This window comes from Cibotium barometz, chromosome 10, assembly GCF_041138505.1.
Source record: "Cibotium barometz isolate CiBa-2024 chromosome 10, ASM4113850v1, whole genome shotgun sequence".
NCBI lineage: Eukaryota > Viridiplantae > Streptophyta > Polypodiopsida > Cyatheales > Cibotiaceae > Cibotium > Cibotium barometz.
Window position 1 is genome coordinate 44151881 of NC_141055.1, and position 9705 is coordinate 44161585.

The following is a 9705-nucleotide window of genomic DNA, read 5'->3' on the forward strand; positions in this document are numbered from 1 at the left end:
ACAAGAGGTGCGCAATCTCTCGGTGTTGGCTAGGGTCAAGCACATGGAAAACCAAGCAGATTCAAGCCGCCCACCAACAAGCACTCCTTCCCAACCAAGCCACTTGCCACCAGCTTGAGGTAGAGAGGGTTTCCCTGAATGATCAGTTACATGCTCAAGTAGCAAGCAAGTAGACACAGAATGAGCTCATACACGCACACATGGGCATCACTAGCACAGGCCCATGATATAGCCAACAAAACAAAAGGCTTGCAACCACAATAATACGGAACATGAGAACACCTACTGTGTTATGGAATGCCAACTTCATTCCCTGGCAGAGCCAAACCTCATCACGGACAAGGTGGATATAGGGTGGTTACATTGATGAGAAGATGAAAAAGTGGGAGAAAGAGAGCCTAAAAGGCCACACACTCTCCATCACCCATGAGTTGATGAGCCATACCTCATCACGGACAAGGTGGATATAGGGTGGCTACATTGATGAGAAGATGAAAAAGTGGGAGAAAGAGAGCCTAAAAGGCCAAACAGGCTCCATCACCCATGAGTTGATGAGCCATACCTCTTGAAGCCCTAGATGTGGTAGGAGTACTTCGATGCCCCCAGATACATTTGTATGAGCCCCACCTACTTAACACTTCTGCAGAGATGGGGCTAGGACTAAGGCTGGGACCTGTTTGAAAAGGAGCTCAAGGTGAACCCAAAGTTTCAGTTCAACTTTCCATGGCTCTAGCCTCCTTAATGAGGCATGGATACTTCACACCATGGAATGAGGGATGTAGTATCCTACCACATGGATGGTATGATGCCTTGATTGGATCCATATCCACATATATCTCTTATGCACATCACGCTTGCAAATTGCGACTATGTCGACCAAAGCTCATGAAACCCTCCCTCTCCAACAAAGACCTTTTCAAGGTTGCTATTACATAGAGTGTGCAATATTGCCCTCTCTACTTGAGGGACTCCACATGCATCATGCTCCCATGTCTCGTCCAAAAAATATATATATATATATGTTTTTTTTGGGTCTCATACATCTCCCGAACTACACCTTTGCACTAGGATGTCCTTAAGGGTTCCAAAAGAACAATTTGTAATCTCGAGCATCTAGAGATCAAATAGGCCATGCATCCTGTAAACCAACCTCCTACTTTGTTCTTTAAATTGACCACCACAATGCCCAGATGACTGATGAGTGGTTTCGAAGGCGAAACTAGATGAGTGATGAGTGGTTTCGAAGGCAAAACTAGATGCTCAAATCATTTGAACAAACCATGAACAAGTGAATCTTTACAACAAAGCCTTCCTTGATCCAAAGCATGCAACTCCTAGAATCTAGGAGAGTTGCTATTTTGGTACTCCTCGCATCAAAACCTTTGGATTTTTGCAAGGATTAAAACTTTCTAAAGCACCTTTGTCAAATTCTTTAAGAGTTGGGATATTTTAAGCATAGAAGGTTATGGAACAATTACCTCTTAAATTAAGACATGTGGCATCTAGAATAGGACATGGCATAGAACGGGACAAGTGTCCTTATGCTTGTCATTTCACCTTACACTAGTCAATTTAGCTAACACTTGTCAAGTAATGTAGCCACTTGTTATTTGGAGTTACTCTTTCCATTCTAGAGCACTGAAGCCTCATACCTATAAATTGGAGCACTCCCTCTTCATTTCGAGAGCACTTCTCATCTATTGTAAAGATCTAATTAGGCACTTTGTGCCCATGGTTTGATTCAATAAAAAAGGGAAGGGACCTATTACCCTCTCAGTGAGGTCTAGGTTCTCTTTTCTTTGAATCTTTCTTTCTTTCATTATTTGTATTGTTAAGTGGGTTTGTTATAAGTAGTTCATCAATTTTGTCACTTTCTTGTATCCCTGCATTACATGGTATTAGAGCTAAGTTTTCTTTTGTGAGAACTTTTCCAGGGTGACAAAATTTTTGGCCAACCCATAGATTACATTCACCATGTTAGGAGATGGAGAGGAGTACTCATCAACAATCTGGAGGTTCTCGATGTTCTTTGACAGTGAACTATGAGAAAATTCAAAGGTACAAAGAGCTCGAAGTAAATCCAAAACTCAAGCTTTGATGCAGAGAAGAGCCAAAGCTAGAGTCTTTAAAGACTTTCTCTCTGAGAAGGCTGCTGTGATTGCTGGTGTTGTAGCAGCGAAAACCTACCTCATCATGAAAGGAGTCTCTACTTCAGAAAAGTCAAAGACTAGGAAATTTACTTCACCCACCATCATCAGAGGAGATAGTCAAGCTGTAACACCATACCCAAGCTACCTCATCTTGTCTAAAAAATCCTCATAAGGACAACAAGAAAGCTAAAGAACCACAAATGTCCATGGCGGTTGATTCACCTAAGGCTATTATTACGAAAGGAGCAGCAATTCATGAAGTAACTTCACAAAGTAACTACCAATCTTGGGAGTTCAAGCCTAGAGAAAAGGGCATCAAGTTTGATACTTTTTATGGTAACAAAGATTCTCAAAAGGTTGTTTCTTTCATTAGGCGATTCGACGTTGCTTTTGATGGTGAAGATTATTCAAAAAAGTTCAAGAAAAGAGCATCAAGTTTGATGCTATTTTCAAGCCTAGAGAAAAGAGCGTCAAGTTTGATGCTTTTTATGGTAACATCGATTCTCAAAAGGCTGTTTCTTTCATTAGGCGATTCGATGCTGCTTTTGGTGGTGAAGATTATTCAAAAAAGTCCAAGATCAGGATGGCGAGAATGCACTTGAAGGATGCTGCTTTTGAATTGGTGGCTAAAGATTGTCCATGAAGAGAATAACCATAGAAGCAAAAGGATTGCATATGCCTTGGACAATCGGTAAGTCTTACAAAAAGAAGATCCCCAAAAGGGGAAGGCCAAGGTGTTTAACCAAAAGAAGTCAAAACAACAAGAGAAAAATTCAAAGAATGGTGATAAACCACCTCTGGCTAGTAAGCCAAAGAAAGAGAATCAACCACAAGCTCTCCCTGAAGCACTCCTGCAACTTGATGATACTCCTTCAAAAAAGAGGAAGCTATTTATGGCTTGGGGCAAGGTTGCCAATGAGCATGTTCTTATCGACTTTGATAGTGGTGCTACTCACCATTATATCCATCCTGAGATCATTAAATCTCACCATTATATCCATCCTTAGATCATTAAATCTCACTTTGATAATGGTGCTACTCACCATTATATCCATCCTTAGATCATTAAATCTCTCAAATTGCCTAAGGAAAAGTTTGGAACTCTAGAATTTTGAGGTGTTGCCTTTGAAAGGATGCAATCTCAGATCACCCCAATCCTATGGAAACTTAGGATTGAGATAAGGGAGTATGTAGATCATGAGAATTTTGTTATGGGAAATCCGAGCCATTATGATGTTTGTACTTGGTATACCTTGGCATAGAGTTGATCTAGCCATTAATTGGGACCAAAACAAGTTTAGATTCCCTTTCAAAGGTAAGAACATATCTTTTGATGTGGGAGTTGAAGGAAACTCTATTCCCATGATATCCCATGTACAAGTTTCCAAAGCAATGAAATCGCATGTTTCCTTATACTTGATTTTTGTAAAAGAATCTAAAAATAAAGAGTTTGAGCCTAAAGAGTCCCTTTTTCTAGTTTGGATATAGAGAGGATTGATTTCTTAAAGAGGTATGAAGATTGTATTGCAGATTCTTACCAAATGAACTACCACCAGAGAGGCCAAAAGATCATCAACAGATCGACCTCATTCCCGAGAGTTCACCTCCAAACTCGGCTACCTTACCCCATGAGGCCTAGCCTAGCAGGAGGAGATTATGGAGCAAGTAAATAAGTTATTGGAAAAGGGTCTAATTAGGTCTATTTCTTCACCCTTTTTCTCTCCAATATTATTGGTCTAGAAGAAGGATGGGTCTTGGTGCATGTGCATGGATTATAGAGCCCTCAACAAGATTACTATAAAGAATAGGTTCCCCATACCTAGGATTGATAATATCCTAGACAAGTTGGATGGATCCAAAGTGTTCAATAGGGTAGACTTGTAGAGTGGCTATCATCAAATAAGGATTGCTCTATAGGATGTGCACAAAATAGTGTTTAGGACTACCTTTGGGTTATATGAATTTCTTGTGTTACCCTTTGGTCTCACCAATGCCCCTACCACATTTAATAGGATGATTGGATAGAATCTTCAAACTTCCATAAAAAGTTTAGAGGTACTTTCTTTGATGATATCTTAGTACATTCTAATGATGAGGAAGAGCATAAAAAGCATTTGGATATTGCTTTCCAAGAATTGAGAAAGCACAAGCTCTATGCGAATGGCAAGAAGAGTGAGTTCTTCTTGTAAAAAATTCACTATTTGGGACATATAGTGTCCAAAGATGGGATTCATATGGATCCAGACAAAGTCAAGGCTATTATGGAATGGCCAAAGTTGACTAGTGTGCATGAAGTTAGAAGCTTTTTGGGACTATGCTCTTACTTCTATAGAAGGTTCATCAAGTGGTTTGCAGTGGTTGCCAGACCATTGCATGATCTGACAAAGAAAGCAATGGGGTTTAGATGGGCCAAGATGGAGAAAGAAGCTTTTGAGACTTTGAAGTTTTATGCTAGTAAAGCACCGATATTTATTGTTCCAGAATTGTCAAAGCTGTTTATTATAGAATGTGATGCATCAAGAGATTGTATTAATGCAGTCTTAAACCAAGAAGGGCATGCAATTACTTATGAAAGCAGAAGATTACAAAATTTGGAAAATAATTCTCCCACCTATGAAAAGGAGTTAATAGCTGTCATCCATGTTTTGAAGATTTGGAAGCATTACCTCTTGGGTGGTGAATTTATCATCAAAACATACCATCAAAGCCTTAGGTATTTTCTATCTCAACCTATCTCTGAAAAGCATACTAGAGGGCCTACTATTTGGCACAGTTTTATTTTAAAATTATGCACACATCTGGGAAAGAAAATAGGGCAACTGATGCTTTGGAAGACCCCAGATACATGCTATCTCCATAATCTATCATACAGATTTCACTATTATGAGGGATACGTATCCTTTTGATGAAGATTTTTAGCTCGTGTGTGGGACAAATTTCAACATGGTGAAATAGTAAATTCTTATGCCATCAAGGATGGATTTCTATTAATGCAAGATAGGTTGTGTGTGACAAGTATTTCACATCTAAAGTGATGGAGGGACGTCATGCTCCCCCTTACATGGCTCATCATGGTATTTTAGCCACAACTCAGGCCTTGGAGATGTATTTATTTTGGCCAAGTATGAGAAGAGATATTGAACAGTATATTAGGGTCCAAAATATTGCTATGGATTTCATTTTTGATTTGCCAAAGTCAGCCAATGGAAATGATGGGATATGGACCATCATTGATAGGTTCAACAAGCAGGTCCATTTTATTCCAGTGAAGAAAACTATCAAGGCAGAGCATATGGCTAAACTCTTCATCCAACAAATCTTTAAGCATCATGGATTGCTACAATCCATTGTGGGAGATAGAGATCTGAGAACTTCCAGTCTTTTTTGGATCTCTTTGATAACATGGGTACGAAGCTGACTTTTGCTTCTTATCATGATCCCCAAACAGATCGACCAAGTGAGGTAGAAAATCTCACCATCTTGGATATATTGAAGTGTTATTGCCATGAAGCCAAAGTACAATGGGAGAAATACCCACCATTGCTAGAATATGGTTACAATAGCACAATACACACTTCTACAGGTAAAGCTCCATTTGAGATCATTTATGGCAAGCCACTATTGTTACCTCTACTTCTACACGTAAAGCTCCATTTGAGATCATTTATGGCAAGCCACTAATGTTACCTATACGTGGAACCAAAGAAGAAATGAGTTCGTGAAAGATATGGATACAACTTTTTCTCAAGTCAGCAAAGCAATACAAAGGTCTCACGCCAAGTAGAAGAAAGCAGTTGATATTAAGCATAGAAGAACTCTTACTTTTGAGGAAGTAGATTGGGTTTGGTTAAAGTTTGATAAAATCGGACTCACAAAAGCCAAAGAAAAGAGCACCAAATTCTATATTATCTTCTAGAAATTATGGACATATTCAAGTCAACAAAAAGATTAATGATGTTTGTTAAATGTTGCAACTTCCAAGTCATTGGAGGATTCATAATGCCTTCCATGTTAACCTTTTAAAACCCTATGTGCAAGACCACCTCCATAGGAACTTATTATGAAGGAACCACCAAAAGTGGATGAACAAGAAGAGATATTGCAACTAGAACAAATTATCTTCCACATGGTTGCGAAGAAAGGAAGGAACATTGTTAGATTTCATGTGGATTGTAGATTAAGATCAGCATAGTAGATTAAGCCTAAGTGGACACAACATTAAGAGATTAACAGTAAGCAAATTACTCAACAAAAGACAACTATAATGATATAAAACCCAGGCGATTCATTTCCATTAGATCTTGCCTCTTAAATAGTTGCAAGTACAATGTTGATTACATCAATTATAAATTCAAGAATCCTCCTCCAAAATCATCCCCACCTTCCCATAATTGATTACATCAATTATAAATTCGGGAATCCTCCTCCAAAATCATCCCCACCTTCCCATAATTCTCTCCTTGATTAGCTCACTAAATTCTAGCCTAGAGAATCTCCTCCTACACCCACTTGAGGAGCTCACATCTTCTTGAGAATCTTTGCTACTTGATCATCCATGAAACCATACTATTCTAGTGCCAAATCTATCAAATATCTCAAATACAATAAATGTCCAAAATACCATCCCATGTCTGAGGCCAAGCCATCAAAAGCACCATATATATGTGCTTTTAGTGAGTGTGGAGATGGCCATGGATGGAGCAATCTTTTAACAGCCCCCTATGGGTCAACCATGGCCAATAAACAAATAAGAATAAAGTGGCCAAGCCTTAAAAGGCCCATTCTGCATCAACAAAATTTGCCTCCATACTAGGAGCACTCTGAGGCGAGTCCTCAAATACAATGTTGGCTTCATTGGCTTTGGAGCACCTATCTTCCAAGTGTTCTAGTTTTCCACAGTATTTGCATCTTGGGCTTATTTTTGTACCTGCAATCTTTCATTAAATGACCAGTTTATCCAATTTTAGAGTGCTTACCCTTGGCCCCAAATATGTTATATGGTGTGTTCCATGCATTGGCAACATCCTTAGCATCATCAACTATATGATGTATATAGCTGTCTCATTGAGACCTAAAGCTATAATGGCCATAGCTTTTTCATCATTTAGCAACTATGATCCCTCTCCTTCTCTAGTGGAAGGTTCGTTTTCTTTACTATTTGCAATTTACCATAAGCCTTTTTTCATTAAGGTGAATTTTATCTTAACCTGCAACGTGTGAAATCCCATGCCATTAAATTTATCCGTTTGAAGTGTTGCCATGGGTGGTCTTACTGCTTAGCTTTGAAGCATAAGGCCAGTGTTTGAAAACCCTTAATAGAAGCAAAAGCAATAGCAGAGCAGGTCATTGACTAATTCAGACATCTGACTTAGCTAATTCAGAAATCTAACTCAGATAGCTGACTCTGAAATTTGACTCAAGCAGCTGACTCGAAGAGATGATTCCAAAATCTAACTTAGGTAGCTTACTCCAACAGTCAGAAGTTGACGTGGCATCAGTAGAGGTTAAAAATCTAACGTGGCATCAACAAGTCGAAAAGTTGACGTGGAATCAATAGGTCAGAAGCAGTAGTCTAACCCCACCAAAAACATAAACCTAGCTTTAAAAAAAAGTAAACCCGACCATGGCAAGACTCTCAGCAAGTTGTTGGCTGTCTCAGCAGTAGGTTGTGACTATCAGCTAGCATAGCAAATTCTTGACTGTCAGAGCAGCATGTCATGGATAGTCATCAGAGTCCGAGGGGCTATGCCCTAGAGCATGGGTGGTGCTAGCAAGCAGGGCATCGTTGAGGCTACCACCATTGAGCAGGTAATGTAGTCGATAATGATAATGCTCTCAAGAGTGCATAGACGATCAACACATGGTGGGAGGTGGCTTATGTGACGAGGGTGCCCATAGGTAGTAGCAGTAGTAGAAGACAACAAGCCTAGTAGCACTTCTTGTTACTGTTGGGATTTGATGTGCAGGTGATGTAGCATAAGCAATGGAGTGTGGCGTATGCAGAAGCAATGCATAGCTAGGTGACTTATATCGAAGTCATCCGTAGCCAACCTGGCTCTGATACCGTTGTTAGGTTTCATGGTGGATTATAGATAAAGATCAGCATAGTGGATTAAGCCTAAGTGGACACAACATTGAGAGATCAACAATAAGCAAAGTACTCAACAAAAGACTAGCATAATTATATAAAACCCATGCCATTCATTTCCATTAGATCTTGCCTCTTAAATAGGCGAAAGTACAATGTTGATTACATCAGTGATAAATTCGGGAATCCTCCTCCAAAATCATCTCCACCTTCCCATAATTCTCTCCTTGATTAGCTCACTAAATTCTAGCCTGGAGAATCTCCTCCTACGCCCACTTGAGGAGCTCACGTCTTCCTAAGAATCTTTGCTAGTTGATCATCCATAAAACCATAGTATTCTAATGCCAAATCTATCAAATACCTCAAATACAATAAATGTCCAAAATACCATTCCATGTCTAAGGTCAAGCCATCAAATGCACCATATATATGTGCGTTTAATGAGTGTGGAGATGGCCATGGATGAACCATCTTCCAACAAACATCACTAGAAAATTCCTCTTAAAGTTCCAAAACTATTCTCACATGGATGCTAAATGGATGCCATAGGAGTATTTCAAGGATTATCCTAAAATACTCACAGCTTATGAAGAAGCTATCAGGATAGAAGCAATTCATTCATTGTCTTGAGGCCAAGACAGATTCTAAGGGGAAGGGATGTAGCCAACCTCCTACTTTGTTCTTCAAACTGACCAGAATGCCCAGATGAGTGATGAGTGATTTTGAAGGCGAACCCACATGAGTGATAAGTGGTTTCAAAGGCAAAACCAGATGGTCAAATCATTTGAACAAACCAGAACAGGTGAATCTTTACAACAAAGCATTCCTGGACCCAAAGCATGCAACTCCTAGAATCTCGAATAGTTGCTATTTTTGGCAAACTCTGATGGAAATTCCCTTCGCGTTAAAACCTTCGGACTTCTACAAGGATCAAAACTTACTAAAGCACCTTTGTCAAATTCTTTATGAGTTGGGATATTTCTAGCATAGAAGGTTATGGAAGAATCACTTCTTAAATTAAGAACAAGTGTCCCTTTAGCTAACACTTGTCAATTAAAATAGCCACTTGTCATTGGAGCTTACTCTTTCCATTCTAGAGCACTAAAGCCTCAAACGTATAAATTGGAGCACTACCTCTTCATTTGGAGAGCACTTCTCATCTATTGTAAAGATTCGGGCACTTTGTGCTCGTTGTTTGATTCAATGAATTCCTACAAAAGGGGGAGAGGCATGTTCCCCTCTCAGTGAGGTCTCGTTTCTCTTTTCTCTAATGTCTTTCCACCCTTATATTCGCCTCATTTGCCTATTGAAGTTCTTCACATTGTTTCAGGGTGTGCTCCTCGATCCTTAAGAATCCCCAACTCCACCGAGGGCAAGGTTCGGGAAAAGATAGGTTTGACTTAGCTAGAACTTGTTCAAATTTCTCAAATTTGTAGGAGAAGGAGAAGAATAATCTTCAAAATTTTC